The sequence below is a fragment of the Arachis hypogaea genome, chromosome 14 (assembly GCF_003086295.3).
Source record: "Arachis hypogaea cultivar Tifrunner chromosome 14, arahy.Tifrunner.gnm2.J5K5, whole genome shotgun sequence".
Taxonomy (NCBI): domain Eukaryota; kingdom Viridiplantae; phylum Streptophyta; class Magnoliopsida; order Fabales; family Fabaceae; genus Arachis; species Arachis hypogaea.
Window position 1 is genome coordinate 121,300,906 of NC_092049.1, and position 20,282 is coordinate 121,321,187.

Sequence of the window (20,282 nt, forward strand, 5' to 3'; positions counted from 1 at the left end):
AGTTCGTCCGTCATCCTCGTCCCTTCGTCTTTTTCTTTGGTCATCATCTCGGGTAGCCAGAAATCGATCTAATCTTCCTTCTCTCACCAATTTTTCTATGATATTCTTTAAGTTGAAGCACTCATTGGTGGAGTGCCCTCGAACTCGATGGTATTCACAATATTCCTTCCGGTTTCCCCCTCCCCTTTTGCCTTTGAGTGGTCGCGCCGGGGGGATTTTCTCTGTATGGCAGACTTCTTTGTACACGTCGACCAGGGATGCCCTGAGAGGAGTGTAATTATGGTACTTTTTGATTTTCTCCCCCTGTCGATCTTCTTTCTTTTTAGATTCCTTGTCTTTATCTCGGTAGGGTATCCCAGATTTTGAGGTTTCTCCCAACCGAGCGTTCTCTTCCATGTTGATGTATTTTTCTGCTCGCTCCTGTACTTCGTCTAATGAGGTAGGGTACTTCTTTGATATAGATTGGCTAAATGGTCCCTCTCGTAGGCCATTGATGAGTCCCATGATGGCGGCCTCTGTTGGTAAGCTTTGTATGTCCATGCATGTTTTGTTGAATCTTTCCATGTAGTTGCGGAGGCTCTTCCGATCTCCTTGCTTGATCCCCAGTAGACTGCGGGCGTGCTTGGCTTTATCTTTCTGGATGGAGAATCTGGCCAGGAACTTTTTGGCCAGGTCGTCGAAGTTTGAGATGGACTTTGGAGGTAAGTTGTCGAACCATCGGATTGCTGTCTTCGTGAGAGTTGTTGGAAAAGCTTTGCAGTGAACGGCGTCTGAGGCGTCGGTAAGGTACATTCTGCTTCTGAAATTGTTGAGATGGTGGTTGGGATCTGTGGTACCATCATATAAAGTCATATCTGGGAGTTTGAGGTCCTTTGGAATTTTGGTTTTCATGATCTCCCTGGTGAATGGATCCTGTTCTTTACGTGATCTTTCCTCAGGAGTGATCCGGGGGGCCTTCGATTTGAGATCGACTTCTAATTGCTGTAATTTTTCTTCCAATTCTCGACGTCTCCGTACCTCTCTTTGTAGATCCTTTCCGATTTCTCGTTGTTGTTGGGTTTCTTTTTCAAGTTGCTTCAAGCGATCTTGAAGTGCTTCTATTGCTCCCGGGTTTGCTGGATTTTTGTCTCCGTTAGATTCTGGGGTGTCTTTTAGTGGGGTGTCCGCGCTTTTGTTCGGCGTTCTGTTTTCTAGATCTGAATCGTGATCGTTGTTATGGTCGTCCACCATGGTGTTGGGATGACTTCCAAGTCCCCGGCAACGGCGCCAATGATCCGAGGGTTACCTGAAACTGGAGGTCGATCTCGGACGAGATCTTCTGCACTGGTCGGAGCCGACGTGTCCGGTCGGTGGATGACGGCCGGAGCGGGTGCGTCCGACTTGTTTGATTGACTGTACTGCTGATCCTTCGTCACCGAAGGGTGGGGAGTACCTGCAAGAGACTCCGATGCTTAAGTTAGCATGGGTATAAAGCAGGTTTTATGTAGAATCTGAGTATGAGTTATACCTGGGTGCTCCAGTGTATTTATAGTAGTTGTAGAGTGACCTTTTTAGATAAGATAAGTTAGTTATCTTATCTTATCTTTATCTTTGAGCTGAGGTCAGCTTATCTTCAAGGGAACCGCCTTTATCTCTATAGGCTTGGATTGCCTTTGGATGTGGGTCGTGTTCCTCTATTTGGACCCTTTACTGGGCTTTCCTGTTGATTTGACCGATTTCTTTAAGAAGAGATCGGGTAGGCGGACCTGAAGAGGTCGGTCGTCATGTCGTTAAAACATCCCGGGTCGGATAGCTCGACCCAGGGTATGAACAAAAGGCATCCTACAGAAAATAAACTTAGCTAGAAGAATCCTACAGAGGACAGCTTGGATATTTCGGGGGATCCTGGACAAAACCAGAGAACATCTCGGACAATTCGGGGGACCCTGGACAAAAACAGAAAACAGCTCGGACAATTCGGGGAACGTGAAGTCCGACACATACCTCAGGAATTGAAAGCCCGAGCTGATGCACTTTCAAAATCAGCCAGCACCAACAGCTTGGACAATTCGGGGATATGAGGTCTGACACATACCTCGGGAGCAGAATGCCTGAGCTGATGCATTTTCAAAACTAGCCAACACCAAACCAGGGGGCAATAACATAAGCCTCATCCAGGCTACATTACAAGACCACAACAAGTCGCTCTCGAAGGCGGTATAAGGAATGTACTCAGGGTCAACCACAGTAACACGCATTAAAACTATGAAATCCAGCCAATCAGACTTGTTGTCCGGAATCTTAGTAGACATCTCAAAGACATAGGTCGACTATGGGGTTACTACCAAACAACTCGGGCAAATAAGAAAACAACTCGGATAATAATAGCAAAATATCAAGTGACAGACGTGGCAGTAAAAGGGAAACCCCAGGACTCACACGAAAGTCCAGGGGCACCCTTTGGAGGCAACAACAGGGCAAGAACACAGAAAAAAGAAGTCGACAATCTATACCCAAACAGTCCGAACACCTCTCAAACAAAAGGTCAAAACAAAAGCTAGAACTTTTTGTACAAAAGAAGTCAGGCAACGATGAAAAGAAACAGGAACAACAACATAACCCTAAAGCAAAGCACACATTCTTCTCAAAGGCGAGCGACAAAAGAAAAGTCACAACAAACGATCAAAGATGCAAACTTTTTGCGGAAAGAACCAAAGTTCTTCATAGCAAAAACCCAAATACAAAGTCAAAGCTTTACATCAAAAGCATGCCAACTTCCCTATAGCCCAACCAGAAGAGCTCCCACAAGTCCCATGGGCATATCGGACAACTCCATACTCCACTACAAAAGAATCACCCTTCCGATTAGCTTATGAAATGGAGGCAATGATCCCAGTGGAGGTCAAAGAAGGATCACCCAGAGTGATCCACTACAGTGAAGAGGCCAACTCCCAACTTCAATAGGAAGAACTCGACCTACTTCCAGAAACCCGAGAAAGAGCTTGGATCAAGGAAGAGGCATTAAAACGTCAAATGGCCTCAAGATACAATCGAAAGGAAATCTAGCAACAATGATCTCATTCTAATCCAAAATGACATCAGAATAGGTTGGTCAGGAGAAGAGAAGCTAGCAGCCAACTGGAAAGGACCATACCAAATTGTTCAGAAGAATTGGGAAAGGTTGCTATAAAGTGTCCATCCTCGAGGGGCAAGAGCTACCAAGGTCATGGCATACCTAAAAAGGGCACCAGGCCAAGATCCAAAATGATTGCCCGACCTAGAAAGGTAAGTACTAACATGTACACACTTTTATCTTCATTTTATTGTTTAAAAGATTGCAGATTCCCTAAAAAGTTTCCTACCAAGACGCCCGACTACGGCAGGTCGGCAAGGTGAAACACCAAATTCACCGCTCGATCACGACAAAGTCGGCAAGATGAAAACCAAACTCATCGTCCGATTACAAAGTGACAAGTCGACATGGTGAAAACCAACTTCACCGCCCAACCACGATGAAAACCGAATTCATCATTTGATTTCGACAAAGGTTGACAAAGTGAAAACAAAATTCACTGCTATACCAAGACGCATTAATCTGAAACGCAAATTTCACTGCCGGATCACGACATGGTCGGCGGGGTGAAAACCAAATTCACCGCCCGATCACGATAAAAGTCGGCAAAGATGAAACCAGAATTCATCGCCCGATTTCGACAAGGTCGGCAAAAAAGTGAAAGCAGAATTCATCGCCCGATTATAAAGCAACAGATCGGCAGAAAGTGAAAAATAGATTCACTGCACGATCACGATAGAAGACCAATAAAGATGAAAACGTGATTCATCCAAAGGTCGAATAAAACAAAAATCACCTTCTACAAATCGGCAAAGATGAACACAGAATAATGCAAGAATTTATTGAAAGTGATCCGAAAAAAGAACCTGACGAGGTCTTACGGATTGCTAAAATAATAACTTAAAAACTGGCCGACGTTGAGAAGTCGGACCAAGTCAACCCAAGTTATCAGCAAATCTCTGGAAAGAGGTCTGGCCAACCCTATAAAAGAGGAATTGCTATAACTTAGAAGAGATCGACCTAACGAAGTCGGTCTCCTACGAAAAACAAGTTATAAAAGTAATTCCTGAAAGAGATCTGACAAAGGTCCAAAAAAGAGGATTACAAAATAACTTAGAAGAGATCGACATAAAGAAGTCAGTCTCCTACAAAGTAATCCCTGAAAGAGATCTGACAAAGGTCCAAGAAAGAGGATTACAAAAATAACTTAGAAGAGGACGACGTAAAGAAGTCGACCTCTTACAACAGACAAGTTATTAAAGTAATCCCTGAAAGAGACCTGACAAAGGTCCAAGAAAGAGGATTACAAAAATAACTTAGAAGAGGACGACGTAAAGAAGTCGGCCTCCTACAAACAAGTTATAAAAGTAATCCCTAAAAGAGACCTGACAAAGGTCCAAGAAAGAGGATTACTAAGAAATAACGTAGAAGAGGCCGACATGAAAAAGTCAGCCCGAGCCAATTAAAGCTATATCTTGGACTGACAAGAAGAAGTCGGACCAACGAAAGCTACAGCTTGGACCGACAAGAAGAAGTCGGACCAACGAAAGCTACAGCTTGGCCGACAAGAAGAAGTCCGACCAACGAAAGCTACAGCTTGGACCGATGATGGGATATTTTTGCGGAAAAACGAATTTCTCCAAAACACCCAAAACTAACCGGCAAGTGCACGGGATCGCATCAAGTAATAATAACTCACGGGAGTGAGGTCGATCCCACAGGGATTGAAGGATTGAGCAATTTTAGTTTAGTGGTTGATTTAGTCAAGCGAATCAAGATTTGGTTGAGAGATTTGTGATTTGCAGAATTTAAATTGCATAGAAAGTAAAGGGAATGGGTAAATTGCATGAAATTAAAGAGCAGAGAAGGTAAATGTGCTGAATCTTAAAGAACAAGAAATTAAATGGCAGAAACTTAGAACGCAAGAAATGTAAATTACAGAATCTTAAAGTGCAAGAAATGTAAATGGCTTGAATTGTAAAGGGAATTGGGAGTTGGATTTGCAGAGATAAATCAAGAAAAAGTAAAATTGCAACAAGCAGAGAAGTAAAGGATGACTGGAATTGAACCGGATCTTAAAACAGAAATGTAAATGAGATAAAAAAAGGCATTAAACAGAGGATGTAAAATTGGAATTCAGATCTCAGGACCCAAGAGACTAGATAACCAAGTCTAGATCTCAATGCCTTCCTAGATCCAACAAGAACAATTGCAAAGAAATTGTAAATTGCAAAGAAAGTAGATGAAGAAGCAATTAACCGAAACTGAAATTCAATTAAGCAGAGAATTAAACAAGATCCCAAGGTGAGATTGAAATAGATTTCCTTCAATTCTCCAACCCAAGATCCAAGACAATTGTAATTGAAATTGAAAGCAAGAAAACTAAGAGGAAGGGAATTTAATTCTCCTTCCCCGAGACTTAGAAATTAAAATTCACTCAATACCCAAAAGCTCTCCGAAAACTCTCTATGAAAACTAAAAGGGAAAGCTCCCCGAAAAACTTAAATCCTATGCTATTTATACACTTTCTTCAAATGGTCTTCAAGCCTTCAATTGGGCCTTTGCTCTTGATGGAATTGGGTTGATAGAGGCCTTGGTTGATTGCTCTTGGAGTTTGGAGAAGAACCGAATTGAACCGGGTTTGGAATCATTAAAGCTTGAGTAAAAGTTTGAGTAAAAGTTTGAGGCTAACTTTTACTCCAACTTTTCACATCAGCCACCCTTCTTTGCTGATACCAACGTTGGGGCAAAAGTTAGGGGTCAAACTTTTGCTCCAACGTTGGCCTCCCCTTGCACACTCATGGCTCCAACGTTAGCCAAAAAGTTAGAGGCTAACGTTGGCGCAAACTTTTGCTCTCCAGGGTGTGTTGTTCATGCGCCAGCATTAGCCAAAAAGTTTGAGGCTAACTTTTGCTCCAGCTTTTTGCCCAAAAGTTTGCACAAAAGTTTGAGGCTAACTTTTGCTCCAGCTTTTCGCCCAAAAGTTTGCCCAAAAGTTTGAGGCAAACTTTTGGTCAAGCTTTTTGCTCCCTGGTTCATTTTCAATTAATCCAAAAGTTTGAGCTAAAGTTTGAGGCAAACTTTTGCTCAAACTTTTTGTCCTCTCTTCCTCCTAGCCATTCCTCCTTGCTTCAACCTTTCTCCAAGCTTTCTTCACCTATCATTAATCAACCAAACACATCAAAGCTATGCTCAAAACCATGAGATATTCATTCTTTCATAATATGTGACAATTATAGCATAAAACCTCATGAAATAGCATGAATTCATACATGGTTGATTAAATCAAAGGAAGCATGAAAATCTACCCAATTGGCTTGCTTATGGCTCAAGAAAGTGCATAATTCAATTGAAAACAAAAGAAAAAGGCTAGTGAAACTAGGCTAAGATGACTTGTCATCAACCGACAGGAAGAAGTTGGACCAACGAAAGCTACAACTTGGACCGACAAGAGAAGTCAGACCAACAAAAGCTAAAGAAGGATCGACAAGAGAAATCAGACCAACAAAAAACGTGAGCTAACAGGGACATAGCTTTGCCCAAAAAGCCACGGCTCCACGACAAGGCTATCGAAATTGTTCAGACCAACTAAAAAGGTTCTACCAAAGAACACTAAAATGTTGTCGGACAAGTTAGCCCCTGTTCCGAGGGTTACCTGAAACTGTAGGTCGATCTCGGACGAGATCTTCTGTACTGGTCGGAGATGACGTGTCTGGTTGGTGGGTGGCGGCCGGAGCTGTCGTGTCCGACTTGTTGGACTTACTGCACTACTAATCCTTGGTCACCGGAGGGTGGGGGGTACCTGCAAGAGACTCCGATGCTTAAGTTAGCATGGGTATTAAACAGGTTTATTGTAGAATCAGAGTATGAGTTATACCTGGGTGCTCCAGTGTATTTATAATGGTGTGGAGTGACCTTTTTAGATAAGATAAGTTAGTTATATTATCTTATCTTATCTTTATCTTTGGGTGAGGTCAGCGTATCTTCAACGGAACCGCCCTTATCTCTATAGGCTTGGACTACCTTTGGATTGGGCTGTGTTCCTTTGTTTGGGCCTTCTTGGGCCTTCCTGTCGATTTGGCCGAGCTCTTTTTGAGAAGAGGTCGGATTGTCTGACCTGAAGAGGTCGGTCACTTTGTCGCCGATTATCCCGGGTCGGATAGCTCGACCCAGGGTATGAACAGTGCCCCTGCTTGAGCTCGGTCTTTTTTGTTGAGGTCGAATCCTTGGCTTCGGTCCTTTTTAGTGAAGCCGAACTCAAGCATTTTGTCGATTCCTTTCTTTGTAGAGTCTTTTTGAATGTGGAACGTTTCTTCTTTCGCTTCTTCTGAAAGCGCGCGCTTTTGCATTTAATATTTTGACTTTGGGAATATGCGAGGCTTTAAATACCTTCATTAATTGGTTTTAATTGCCCTTTTCCCTTGGTTTTTTTTTTGAATCTTTCGATCAAAAAACGGTTTCTCTCCTTCGTAACTTCTTCCTTCACTCTCTCACTTTCTATTTTCATCCGCATCGTTCTACCTTTCCTTGCGTGATAGCGTCATTTGGCGATTCTCTGGGTTGATTCCATTTTCCCGTCTTCAGTTTTTTGCAGCTTCTCTTTTGTTCCAGGTTGGTTTTCTCCTTCCCTTTCTTCTATGTCATTTTCTTGTCTGATTTAGAGAAAGTCTGATTTGGAGAAAGTTTGGATTTTTCTGTTTTACTGTGCCTGATTATTGTGTATTCTGGGATTTCTTCATCTTTTTGTGTGATTTCTTTGACTTTCTCTGCTGCTTGATGCCTTTAGAGTTTTGCATGTTGCCGTCGCTTCCGCTTGTGCTGTTGATGATTGTATTTGAAATGATGATTTTTGTTTCTGAAAAAAGGTTGTATCTTTGACGATTTTCCTGCTTTCGGCTTTTTTGCTATGCCCTTTTGTTTGGTGAAACTATAGAAAGATAGTGGCTTTTGGTGTTTTTTCTTCCTTTGCGTTTATTTGAGACCTTCGTAAGCTGTAGGAATTTCCTGAAACCTTGCCTTGTTTCTGCCTCCAAAGGATGCCCCAGGGCTTTGGTTTTGAGTCTTGGGTTTTTCCTTTCCTATGTGTTTGCCTGTGTCATTTTTGTCGAGTTGTTTTGCCCCTCGTCTGAGATGTTTTTTAGTAATCCAATCTTCTTTTCTTATTTGTAGGATTAGTCGGCGCCATGTCTTCTCGCAATAACATTGTAGAGGTGTCTTCCAAAGTTCCTGAGGGGATGTCTGATTGGCTGGACTCCCTTGTCCTAATGTGTGTCTCTGTCGTGGATGCTGAATTTTGTGTAGAACTGAGGAAGCGTCATAGGATTTGTAGTAGCAGTATCCAGGAGAGGGATTATGAACTCGTAGCTCCTGATTCTGATGAGAGGGCTTGCTTTTCTACTTTCATCGAGGGGGAGCGTTCCTTCTTTTACACTTATGAATACTTCTTCAGCCAGTTAGACGTTACTTTTCCTTTTACTGCTTTTGAAACCGACCTGTTGTGGTCATGTAACATTTCTTCATCACAGCTTCATCCGAATTCCTGGGGCTTTATCAAAATATTTCAACTGCTTTGCCAAGAGTTAGGCATAGCACTTTCTGAAACTCTTTTCCTTTATCTTTTCGTCTCGGCCAAGCCCGGAGGTTCCTCCAAAAAGAAAGCTTCCTGGGTTTCTTTCAGGTCGGCCCAGGGGCATAAAGTTTTTACCATGTATGATGAGTCTTTTAAAGATTTTAAGAACTATTTCTTCCGTGTCCGTGCTGTTAAGGGGGTCCGCCCCTTTTTTCTTGATGAAAATGATGAGCCTGCTTTTCCTCTAGAGTGGAAAAAGAATGTGAGAGTGCCACATTATACATGGGAGATGCTTAATGAGGTTAAGCGGGATTTTGTGGTTGTTCTTGAGGATTTGTGGGGGAAACCACCCCATCTGGATACAAAAAGATTCTTGAGTGATCCGTCTTTGGTTTGAACTGCTTTGGGTACTGTCTGATTTGTTTTTATACTTGCTTTCTGAGCTTTTCTTTTCCTGTGTTGTTATGGTTGATTCTGTTCTTTCAGAGATGTCGAAAAATAATGATTCCATGAAGGCCTACAAGAAGGCGAAGAAGGCTGCTGCTGCTCAAAACATCTCGGCCAAGGCGGCCGGGGAGGGATCTTCCCAAGTGCCAGTGAAGCCGCCCATGCCGAGTTCTCCTGGGCCGAGAAAAGTGATCCCCACTCCTCGAGTTCGTCTGGCTGAGCCTCCACAGTCTTCAGCTGTTACTTCTGGTGCTCCTCCCAATAAGAAACAAAAAACAACTGAGGTCTTCAACCATGACGCCGCTGATTTTAATGCAATCAAATTCGTAGATCAGCAGATCGGTCCCTACGGTACCCTCCCCATGGATGATGTGTCAATCCTTCGGCATCTGGATTTTATGACCCGAAATAGTGTTAAAATGGCATACATGGGGGCTGCCTTGTACCGAACTGCTCAGAATCTTCCTCTCCATGCCACTAAGGAATTTATGGAGGAGGCTAAACAGGAGTTCAACCGGATGAAGGGCCTGAAGGAAGAGCTTGAGGTAAAGGTAGCAAGTTGGAGAAGGATCTGGAAAATGAGAAGGCACATTCCCTGTCTCTGACGGCTTCGGTGAGGCTGGCCGAGGATATGGCTATGAGACATAAGGACAGTTATGTGACATCTTATCGGGAGGTGGTGCGCCTAAGGGAGGAGTTGGAGAATGCCCGAGCTAATTACTCTGAGCTCCATGGTCATCTCGTTGGCAGTGTGACTGCTGCTTACGAGAACCTGAAGGAGCAGGTTCGGATTATTGCTCCCGAGGCTGACCTCACTCTCTTCAGCCTGGAGAATGTCGTCAGGGATGGTAAGGTTGTCCCTGATGATGAGGATGATGATGATGTTGAACCTCTCCCTGTTCCTTCTGCCAAGGTGTCAACTCCTACTGTTCCTCCTGCTGAGGTCGGCCCTCCTGTTTCTGATCCTGACTGCCAGATCTTAAACCGGGATGATGGAACTGTGGATGCTGTTCCTCTCCAGGCTCGCCCTCCTTCTCCTTAGACTGGTGCTATTAAAAAGTCTTCTGATCTTTAGTTTTTAGATATCTGTGTAGTTGGCCCGGCTTGTAGGCTTTTAACTTTTTATTTTGTGGTTGGTATCTGTTCATACCCTGGGTCGAGCTATCCGACCTGGGATGATCGACGACAAAGCGACCGAACTCTTCAGGTCAAGCGGACCGACTTCTTCTTAAAGAACTCGGCCAAGTTGACAGGAAAGCCCATAAAGGGCCCAAGTAGAGGAACACGACCCAAGTCCAAAGGCCGTCCAAGCCTATAAGAGATAAGGGCGGTTCCCTTGAAGATAAGCTGACCTCAACTCAAAGATAAAGATAAGATAAGATAACTAACTTATCTTATCTAGAAAGGTCACTCTACAACTACTATAAATACACTGGAGCACCCAGGTATAACTCATACTCTGATTCTACAATAAACCTGCTTAATACCCGTGCTAACTTAAGCATCAGAGTCACTTGCAGGTACCCCCCACCCTCCGGTGACCAAGGATCAGAAGTGCAGCCAGTCCAACAAGTCCGACCAGTACAGAAGATCTCATCCGAGATCGGCCTATAGTTTCAGGTAACCCACGGAACATTGGCGCCGTTGCCGGGGAACCTGGAAGTCATCCCATCACCATGGCGGACAACCATGACAACGATCACGATTCAGGTCTAGAGGATCGAACACTGCACAAAAACGCGAACGTCACGCTACAAGACACTCCGGAGACCAACCAAGACAAAGACTCACCAAATTCAGGGGCTATAGAAGCACTCCTAGATCGCCTAAAACAACTGGAAAAAGAAACCCACCAACAAAGGGAAATCGGAAGAGATCTACAAAGAGTGATGCGGCGACGTCGGGAGTTGGAAGAAAAACTGCAGCAATTGGAAGCTGATCTCAAATAAAAAGCCCCTCGCGCTAATCTCGAGGAGAATTCACAGAAAGAGCAAGACCCCTTCACTAGGGAAATCATGAAAACCAAAATTCCAAAAGACTTCAAACTCCCGGATATGGCTCTATATGACGGCACCACGGATCCTAACCACCATCTCAGTAACTTCAGAAGCAGAATGTATCTTACCGACGCCCCAGACGCTGTTCGCTGTAAAGCCTTCCCAACAACTCTGACAAAGACAGCTATGCGGTGGTTCGACAACTTACCACCAAAATCCATCTCAAGTTTCGACGACTTAGCTAAGAAATTCTTAGCCAGATTTTCCATTCAAAAGGATAAAGCTAAGCACGCCCCCAGTTTATTAGGAATCAAACAAGGAGATCGGGAGAGCCTTCGCAACTACATGGAAAGATTCAACAAAACATGCGTGGACATACAAAGTTTACCCACGGAAGCCGCAATCATGGGACTCATCAACGGCCTACGAGAGGGACCTTTCAGCCAATCTATATCAAAAAAGTACCCGACTACCCTCGACGAAGTTCAGGAGAGAGCAGAAAAATATATCAATATGGAAGAAAACGCTCGTCTAGGAGAGTCCTCAAAATCGGGAGCTTCCTACCGTGACAGAGACAAAGAATCCAAAAGGAAAGATGACAGGCAAGGAGTGAAAATTAAGAAGTACCATAACTACACTCCTCTTAGGGCATCACTGGTCGAAATATATAAAGAAGTTTGCCACACGGAAAAAATCCCCCCAGCTCGGCCACTTAAAGGCAAAAAGGGAGGAGGAAACCAAAAAGAGTATTTTGAATATCATCGGGTCCGAGGACACTCCACTAACGAATGCTTCAATTTAAAAAACATCATAGAAAAATTGGTAAGGGAAGGAAAACTAGATCGATTCCTAGCCACCCGAGATGACGAGCAAAGAAAGAGACGAAGGGATGATGATACCGAACGAACAGAACGATCACCTCGGACGCCAGAAAGACACGTCCATATGATACATGGCGGTTTCGCAGCAGGAGGAATCTCCAAATCCTCTCGTAAGAGATACCTCAAAGAGATATACCATGTCGAAGGAGAGGAAGAAGCACTCAGCATCCCAGCGATAACATTTACTAAGGAGGATGCAACCGGTATCATTACCGGACACGACGATCCCATGGTTATCACCATCATCTTGGCAAACGCTAACCTACACCGGACATTAATAGACCAAGGGAGTTCTGCCGATTACTTATTCAAAACAGCCTTCAATAAGCTCGGCCTAGAAGAAAAAGAACTTAAAGCATATCCAAAGAGTTTGTTCGGGTTAGGAGACACTCCAGTCCGACCACTAGGATACATACCACTGCATACAACTGGTGCACGAAATTGTGATCTCCAGGCTCGAACAAATCCTGGTAATGGCTCCAAAGCTTGGTGCTCTGATCTTAATTCATAATTGTCACAACTTCGATACAACTAACCAGGAAGTGCACTGGGTCGTCCAAGTAATACCTTACGTGAGTAAGGGTCGAATCCCACGGAGATTGTTGGTATGAAGCAAGCTATGGTCACCTTGCAAATCTCAGTCAGGCATATATAAATTGATAATGGTGTTTTCGAATATTAATTAATAAAATAGGGATAGAGATACTTATGTAAATCATTGGTAGGAATTTCAGATAAGCGAATGGAGATGCTTTTTGTTCCTCTGAACCTCTGCTTTCCTGCTATCTTCATCCAATCAGTCTTACTCCTTTCCATGGCTGGCTTTATGCAAGGGCATCACCGTTGTCAATGGCTTCATCTTATCCTCTTAGTGAATAATATGCTCACGCACCCTGTCACGGCACGGCTATTCATCTGTCGGTTCTCGATCATGCTGGAATAGGATTTACTATCCTTTTGCGTCTGTCACTAACGCCCAGCACTCGCGAGTTTGAAGCTCGTCACAGTCATTCAATCATTGAATCCTACTCAGAATACCACAGACAAGGTTTAGACCTTCCGGATTCTCTTGAATGCCGCCATCATTCTAGCTTACGCCACGAAGATTCTGGTTAGGAGATCTAAGAGATACTCATTCTAGCTTAATTCATGTAGAACAGAAGTGTTTGTCAGGCACGCGTTCATAAGGGAGAAGGATGATGAGCGTCACACATAATCATCACCTTCATCACGTTCTTGGGTGCGAATGGATATCTTAGAAGCGAAATAAGAAGAATTGAATAGAAAACAGAAGTACTTTGCATTAATCTTTGAGGAACAGCAGAGCTCCACACCTTAATCTATGGAGTGTAGAAACTCTACCGTCTGAAAATACATAAGTGAAGGTCCAGGCATGGCCGTGTGGCCAGCCCCCATGATCTAAGAACCAGGCGTCCAAAGATGCCTAATACAATAGTAAGAGATCCTATTTATAATAAACTAGTCACTAGGGTTTACATGAGTGAGTAATTGATGCATAAATTCACTTCCGGGGCCCACTTGGTGTGTGCTTGGGCTTGGGCTTGAGTGTTACACGTGCAGAGGCCATTTGTGGAGTTGAACGCCAGTTTCTGTGCCAGTTTGGGCGTTCAACTCTGGTTTTGGATCCTTTTCTGGCGCTGGACGCCAGATTTGGGCAGAAAGTTGGCGTTGAACGCCAGTTTACGTCGTCAATTCTTGGCCAAAGTATGGACTATTATATATTTCTGGAAAGCCCTGGATGTCTACTTTCCAACGCAATTGGAAGCGCGCCATTTCGAGTTCTGTAGCTCCAGAAAATCCACTTTGAGTGCAGGGAGGTCAGAATCCAACAGCATCAGCAGTCCTTTTTCAACCTCTGAATCTGATTTCTGCTCAAGTCCCTCAATTTCAGCCAGAAAATACCTGAAATCACAGAAAAACACACAAACTCATAGTAAAGTCCAGAAATGTGAATTTAACACAAAATCTATTAAAAACATCCCTAAAAGTAACTAGATCCTACTAAAAACATACTAAAAACAATGTCAAAAAGCGTATAAATTATCCGCTCATCACAATACCAAACTTAAATTGTTGCTTGTCCCCAAGCAACTGAAAATCAAAATAGGATAAAAAGAATAGAGTATACTATAAATTCCAAACTATCAATAAAACAGAGCTTCAATCATATGAGCGGGACTTATAGCTTTTTGCCTCTTGAATAGTTTTGGCATCTCACTTTATCCATTGAGGTTCAGAATGATTGGCATCTATAGGAACTTCAGATTTTGAATAGTGTTATTGACTCTCTTAGTTCAGTATGATGATTCTTGAACACAGCTTCTTTATGAGTCTTGGCCGTGGCCCTAAGCACTTTGTTTTCCAGTATTACCACCGGATACATAAATGCCACAGACACATAATTAGGTGAACCTTTTCAGATTGTGACTCAGCTTTGCTAAAGTCCCCAATTAGAGGTGTCCAGGGTTCTTAAGCACACTCTTTGTTTTTGCTTTGGACCTTGACTTTAACCGCTCAGTCTCAAGTTTTCACTTGACACCTACACGCCACAAGCACATGGTTAGGGACAGCTTGGTTTAGCCGCTTAGACCAGGATTTTATTCCTTTAGGCCCTCCTATCCACTGATGCTCAAAGCCTTGGGATCCTTTTTATTTGCCCTTGCCTTTTGGTTTTAAGGGTTATTGGCTTTTTCTGCTTGCTTTTTCTTTTTCTTTCTATTTTTTTTCTAATTTTTTTTTTCGCCCCCTTTTTTTTTCTCTTTTTTTTTTTTTCTGCAAGCTTTGCTCTTTGCTGCTTTTTCTTGCTTCAAGAATCATTTTTATGATTTTTCAGATTATCAAATAACATGTCTCCTAGTCATCATTCTTTTAAGAGCCAACATATTTAACATTCTTAAACAACAACTTCAAAAGACATATGCACTGTTCAAGCATACATTCAGAAAACAAGAAGCATTATCACCACATCAATATAATTAAGCTAAGTTCAAGGATAAATTCGAAACTCATGTACTTCTTGTTCTTTTGAATTAAAACAGTTTTTATTTTAAGAGAGGTGATGGATTCATAGGACATTCATAACTTTAAGACAGAGTTACTAACTACTAATGATCATGTAATGAAGACACAAACATAGATAAGCACATAACATAGAAAACGAAAAGAAAACAGAAGAAATAAGAGCAAGGAATGAATCCACCTTAGTGATGATGGCGTTTCAATGATGTTTTTGAGCTCTTCTATGTCTCTTCCTTGCCTTGGCTGCTCCTCCTTCATTGCTTTTAGATCTTCTCTGATTTCATGAAGGATGATGGAGTGCTCTTGATGTTCCACCCTTAGTTGCTTCCAATAATTGTGTGGAAGAAAATGTATCCCCTGAGGTATCTCAGGGATCTCCTGATTTGCAGTCAAATGTTCTACCACTGAGCTATAGACCCTTGATGGAAGCTTTTATCTTCCCTTTCCTCTTTCTAGAGGCTTCTCTGGCCTTAGGTGCCATCAATGGTTATGGAAAAAACAAAAAAGCTATGCTTTTTACCACACCAAACTTAGAATGTTGCTCGCCCTCGAGCAAAAGAAGAAAGAATAGAAGAATAAGAAGAAGATATGGAGGATATGGAGGGAGATGTGTATTCGGCCATATGGGTGGGATTGGGTGGGAAAGAGGTGTTGAATTTTGAAGGAAAGTGGGTGTTTGGATGTGAGTGGTAAAGAGTTAATAGGGAAGAGTGTTTATTGGGAATAGAGGATGATTGAGAAGAGAGAAGAGAGTGAGTGGAGGTAGGTGGTGATCCTGTGAGGTCCACAGATCTTGAGGTGTCAAGGCATTTACATCCCTGCACCAATTTAGGCATGCAAAATGCCCTTGCACACAACTCTGGGCATTCAGCGCCAGGTTGGTGCCCTTTTTGGGCGTTCAACGCCCATTTGCTGCCATTTCTGGCGTTGAACGCCAGAACCATGCTTGTTCTGGGCGTTCAGTGCCAGGATGCTCCCATTCTGGGCGTTCAGCGCCAGAACTATGCTCTGTTCTGGTGTTTGAACGCCAGATAGATGCTCCTCCAGGGTGTGATTTTTCTTCTGCTGTTTTTGATTCCGTTTTCAATTTTTATATTTATTTTGTGACTCCACATGATCATGAACCTAAGAAAACATGAAAAATAATAAAAATAAGAATTAGATAAACATTGGGTTGCCTCCCAACAAGCGCTTCTTTAATGTCAATAGCTTGACAGTGGGCTCTCATGGAGCCTCACAGATGTGCAGAGCTTTGTTGAGACTCTCCAACACCAAACTTAGAGTTTGGATATGGGAGTTCAACACCAAACTTAGAGTTTGGTTGTGGCCTCCCAACACCAAACTTAGAGTTTGACTGTGGGGGCTCTGGTTGACTCTGCTTGGAGAGAAGCTTTTTCTGCTTCCTCCCCATGGTTGCAGAGGGAGATCCTTGAGTTTTGAATACAAGGGAGTTCTCATTCCATTGAAGGACTATTTCACCTCTGTCAACATCAATCACAGCTCTTGCTGTGGCCAGGAAAGGTCTTCCTAGGATGATGGATTCATCCTCTTCCTTTCCAGTATCCAGGACTATGAAATCAGCAGGGATGTAAAGGCCCTCAACCTTTACTAACACGTCCTCTACTTGTCCATAAGCCTGTCTTCTTGAGCTGTCTGCCATCTCTAGTGAGATTTTAGCAGCTTGCACCCCATAGATTCCCAATTTCTCTATTACAGAGAGGGGCATGAGGTTTATTCCTGAACCAAGGTCACACAGAGCCTTAAAGATCATGGTGCCTATGGTACAGGGTATTATGAACTTTCCAGGATCCTGTCTCTTCTGAGGCAATGTCAGTTGATCCAGATCACTTAGTTCATTGATGAACAAGGGAGGTTCAACTTCCCAAGCATCAATGCCAAACAATTTGGCATTCAGCTTCATGATTGCACCAAGAAACTTGGCAGTTTGCTCTTCAGTGACATCCTCATTCTCTTCAGAAGAGGAATACTCATCAGAGCTCATGAAGGGCATAAGGAGGTTCAATGGGAGCTCTATGGTCTCTAGATGAGCCTCAGAGTCCTTTGATTCCTCAGAGGGAAGCTCCTTATTGATCACTGGACGTCCCAGGAGGTCTTCCTCCTTGGGATTCACGTCCTCTCCTTTCCTTACAGGTTCGGCCATGGCACTTATGTCAATGGCCTTGCACTCTCCTTTTGGGTTCTCTTCTGTATTGCTTGGGAGAGTACTAGGAGGGATTTCAGTGATCCTTTTACTCAGCTGGCCCACTTGTGCTTCCAGATTTCTAATGGAAGACCTTGTTTCATTCATGAAACTTACAGTGGCCTTAGATAGATCAGAGACTAGATTTGCTAAATTAGAAGCATTTTGTTCAGAGTTCTCTGTCTGTTGCTGAGTTGATGATGGAAAAGGTTTGCTATTGCTAAACCTATTTCTTCCACCATTGTTAAAGCTTTGTTGAGGCTTCTGATCCTTCCATGAGAAATTTGGATGATTTCTCCATGTTGAGTTATAGGTGTTTCCATAAGGTTCACCTAAATAATTTACCTCTGCTATTGCAGGGTTCTCAGGATCATGGGCTTCCTCTTCAGAAGATGCCTCTTGAGTACTGTTGGATGCAGCTTGCATTCCATGCAGACTCTGAGAGATCATATTGACTTGCTGAGTCAATATTTTGTTCTGAGCCAATATGGCATTCAGAGTATCAACCTCAAGAACTCCCTTCTTCATAGGCGTCCCATTGATTACAGGATTCCTTTCAGAAGTGTACATGAACTGGTTATTAGCAACCATGTCAATGAGTTCTTGAGCTTCTGCAGACGTTTTCTTTAGGTGAATGGATCCACCTGCAGAGGTGTCCAGTGATATCTTTGATAGCTCAGATAAACCATCATAGAATATATCCAGGATGGTCCATTCTGAAAGCATGTCAGAAGGACACTTTTTGGTCAACTGTTTGTATCTTTCCCAAGCTTCATAGAGGGATTCACCTTCTTTCTGTTTGAAAGTTTGAACATCCACTCTAAGCTTGCTCAGCTTTTGAGGAGGAAAGTACTTGGCTAAGAAAGCCGTGACCAGCTTATCCCAAGAGTTCAGGCTGTCTTTAGGTTGAGAATCCAACCATAATATAGCTCTGTCTCTTACAGCAAAAGGGAAAAGCATGAGCCTGTAGACTTCAGGATCTATTCCATTAGTCTTAACAGTATCACATATCTGCAAGAATTCAGTTAAGAACTGAAAAGGATCTTCAGATGGAAGTCCATGAAACTTGCAGTTCTGCTGCATCAGAGAAACTAATTGAGGTTTCAGCTCAAAGTTATTTGCTCCAATGGCAGGAATGGAGATGCTTCTTCCATGTAAATTGGAATTAGGTGCAGTAAAGTCACCAAGCATCTTCCTTACATTATTATTATTTTCGGCTGCCATCTCCTCTGCCTGTTCGAAAATTTCTGAAAGGTTATCTCTGGATTGTTGTATTTTAGCTTCTCTTAATTTTCTCTTCAGAGTCCTTTCAGGTTCTGGATCTGCTTCCACAAGAATGTTCTTATCCTTGCTCCTGCTCATATACAAGGAAGAATGGACAGAAAAATAATAATAATAATAATAGAGACCCTTTATACCACAGTATAGGGATCCCTTTGTGAGTGGAAGAAAAGGGGGAGATAAAGGATGTGATGTAAAGGAAGAAACACAACTGTGAGGATTGGAATGTGAGATGAGATGTTAGGACATGAATGAATAAATAGAATGAGATGGGGGAAGGAAAATTTTCGAAAATTATTTTGAAAAAGAGTTAGTGATTTTTGAAAAATGGTTTTTGAAAATTGTTAGTATTTTTTTTTCGAAATTTTTTTTTTAATTTTAAAAATAAAAAACAATTAGTTAATTAAAAAGAAATTTTTGAAAAAGAGGGAGATATTTTCGAAAATTGAGAGAGAGAGAGTTAGTTAGGTGGTTTTGAAAAAGATAAGAAACAAACAACAAGTTAGTTAGTTAGTTGAAACAAATTTTGAAAAGATAGGAAGTTAGGAAGTTAGAAAAGATATTTTGAAAAGATATTTTTGAAAAAGAAGGAAGATATTTTCGAAAATGAGAGAGAGAGGGTTAGTTAGGAGGTTTTGAAAAAGTTAAGAAACAAACAAAAAGTTGGTTAGTTAGTTGAAACAAATTTTGAAAAGATAAGAGGTTAGGAAGTTAGAAAAGATATTTTGAAAAGATATTTTTTTTTGAAAAAGATAAGATAAGAAGATATTTTGAAAAGATATGATAGGAATTAGTTTTGAAAAAGATTTGATTTTTAAAATCACAATTAATGACTTGATTCATAAGAAATCACAAGATATGATTTTAGAACTTAAAGTTTGAATCTTTCTTAACAAGCAAGTAACAAACTTCAAATTTTTGAATCAAATCATTAATTGATTAGTTATTTTCGAAAATTTTATATAAAAATAAGAAAAAGATTTTTGAAAAATATTTTTTTTTGAAATTTTCGAAAATAACTAAGAATTTTGAAAAAGATTTGATTTTTGAAAAAGATTTTGAAAAAGATAAGATTTTCAAATTGAAAATTTGATTTGACTTATGAGAAACAATTTGATTTTAAAAATTTTTGAAAAAGTCAACTCAAATTTTCGAATTTGATGAGAGAAAAAGGGAAAGATATTTTTTTGATTTTTGAAATTTTTATGATGCAAGAGAAAAACACTAAAAAGATGCAATGCATGAAATTTTTAGATCAAAACATGTGATGCATGCAAGAATGCTATGAATGTCAAGATAAACACCAAGAACACTTTGAATGTCATGATGAACATCAAGAACATATTTTTGAAAAATTTTTAATGCAAAGAAAACATGCAAGACACCAAACTTAGAATTCTTTAATGCTTAGACACTAAGAATTCAAGAATGCATATGATAAACATGAAAAGACACAAAACAAAAAATCATCAAGATCAAACAAGAAGACTTACCAAGAACAACTTGAAGATCATGAAGAACACTATGAATGCATGATATTTTTGAAAAATGCTAGATGCATATGCAATTGACACCAAACTTATAACATGACACATGACTCAAACAAGAAACACAAAAATATTTTTGATTTTTATGATTTTCTAATTTTTTTGTATTTTTATTTTTATTTATTTATTTATTTATTATTTTTTTTCGAAAATTATTTAGAAAAAAGAAAAATAAGGATTCAAAATTTTTAATATGAATTCCAGGAATCTTATCCTCTAAAGCTCCAATCAAAGGGTCAGGCATGGCTTAATAGCCAGCCAAGCTTTAG

At 41.4% G+C, this 20,282-nt stretch overlaps 1 protein-coding gene and 1 non-coding gene across 2 annotated transcripts in view; both read left to right on the top strand.

Moving 5' to 3' along the window:
• LOC112743896 (uncharacterized) overlaps positions 1-20,282 on the top strand; it is a 45,238-nt gene that overhangs the window by 1,831 nt on the left and 23,125 nt on the right. The gene's annotated exons all lie outside the window — the stretch shown is intronic.
• On the top strand, positions 17,906-18,013 carry LOC112745087 (small nucleolar RNA R71). The gene has a single exon (XR_003173033.1). It is a non-coding gene; the product is annotated as a small nucleolar RNA R71 (small nucleolar RNA).